Here is a 2,090-nt window from a genome sequence, read left to right as displayed (position 1 = left end):
TCCTGCTCGAGGGAAGAGGAGGCAGAGGGGGAAGAGGGGGAAGAGGGGGGCAGAGGGGGGCAGAGGAGGCAGAGGGAGGCAGAGGGGGGCAGAGGGGGCAGAGGGGGAAGAGGGGGGCAGAGGGGGGCAGAGGGGGGCAGAGGGGGGCAGAGGGGGAAGAGGGGGAAGAGGGGGGCAGAGGGGGGCAGAGGAGGCAGAGGGGGGCAGAGGGGGGCAGAGGGGGAAGGGGGGGCAGAGGGGGGCAGAGGGGGGCAGAGGGGGAAGAGGGGGGAAGAGGGGGGAAGAGGGGGGAAGAGGGGGGCAGAGGGGACAGAGGGGGGCAGAGGGGGGCAGAGGGGGGCAGAGGGGGAAGGGGGGGAAGGGGGGGCAGAGGGGGCAGAGGGGGGCAGAGGAGGCAGAGGGGGGCAGAGGGGGCAGAGGGGGGCAGAGGGGGCAGAGGGGGCAGAGGGGGGCAGAGGGGGGCAGAGGGGGGCAGAGGGGGAAGGGGGGGCAGAGGGGGGCAGAGGGGGGCAGAGGGGGAAGAGGGGGGAAGAGGGGGGAAGAGGGGGGAAGAGGGGGGCAGAGGGGACAGAGGGGGGCAGAGGGGGGCAGAGGGGGCAGAGGGGGACAGAGGGGGCAGAGGGGGGCAGAGGGGGGCAGAGGGGGAAGGGGGGGCAGAGGGGGGCAGAGGGGGGCAGAGGGGGCAGAGGGGGCAGAGGGGGGGCAGAGTCGCGGGCAGGACGAGCCGCTCCGCGCAGCCCGGCGCCGGCACCTTGGCGGACAGCGCCCCCTGCCGCCCGCCGCTGCAGAGCCGCGCGCGTCCCAAGGCCGGTGCCCGCGAACCCACCTAAGGTCACGGCCACGGCAAGCCCAGCACCGGCGGGCGCACACCCCTGCCGCAGCGCGGCGTGGAACCGGACTGACACTTCGGGTGGATTACACGGAAAAATGATCTTGAAAATTGAAATTCGAGAGCTCAGATGGGAACAGGGGATAGTTCCAAGTCCTGCGAAGGAGCTGTAACCCTCGCGGGAAAAGATTTAGCGTGAAGCAAAAATCTCAGACACGGCTTAGCGTGTGAACGAAGGGTACGAGAATCAAGTTCACGCTCGCTACCACGTTTCAGTCCCCTTGCTCTTGCAGATAGTTGTTTGATCTAGTTAACCCTCCTCAGCTGACAACATCAAGAACAACTTGCAAAAGAGAACACTCACGACTACTGCGCAACGCATCAGCACATTTGGGCTGATGTCAGAGCAATCTTTACTGTAAACTCGCATCCCCTAGCGCAGTGACTCAAGGATCCACAAAAGAAGAAAGCAGAAATCCAAATGACAACTGCAAGTTTGTGTTCTGCATGGGGGAAAACAAATTGAGACATTTGCAGCCCTTACAACCGGGACAGCTTTTCAACTGGCAGCTGACGCAGTACTGGGTGTGTGCGCCTGCCACTAGCAGAACACCACTGAAGCCAGAGACTGGCAAGCAAATTACTGTTTGCACAGCAGCTCCTGCTGACATGGACTATACCTGTTCATGTAATAGTAATAATTTTTTTTTTAAACTCGTGAAGGTTAAGCAAGAAAATAATTCTTTTCACCTGCTTTGCTCCTTTCCAGGAAGTTCAGTATCTGAAATTGCGAAGAGAGCAGGTTCCCTGGCCAGATCCCAGATACAATCTCAATTACAATCTCAATCACCCAGAGCTCTCATGAGATGGACACAATGAATTTAGTCACTACATTACCACTATGTGTAATGTTTAAGAGGTTAAAACTACCACAAGGTTCAATTGTTTACAGAAAGAAATATTGAATATAAATAAGTACATTATTTGTATAAATACTTCTTCAAATACTAAAGTTAGAGGTATCAGATGGAGATCTGGTGCAATACTCTAGAAACGCAGTAACATTTTCCTGTACATGCTGTATTAAAATGGTAAACATGTCTGAATCGATGACTCAGATTACTTGAAACACTTCTAGGAAGGGTCACAATTACATTTTGTCTGAATATCGTTGAATATATTATCTATGGTTAAATATATTTGTTACAACTGAACCATTAACTTTGATCCTGCATTAAAGCAAATTTCACAGCATTCACAT

The sequence above is a fragment of the Balearica regulorum genome, chromosome 14 (assembly GCF_011004875.1).
Source record: "Balearica regulorum gibbericeps isolate bBalReg1 chromosome 14, bBalReg1.pri, whole genome shotgun sequence".
NCBI classification, from domain to species: Eukaryota; Metazoa; Chordata; class Aves; order Gruiformes; family Gruidae; genus Balearica; species Balearica regulorum.
The sequence above is the reverse complement of the archived record's forward strand: the minus strand, read 5'-3'. Positions refer to the sequence as shown.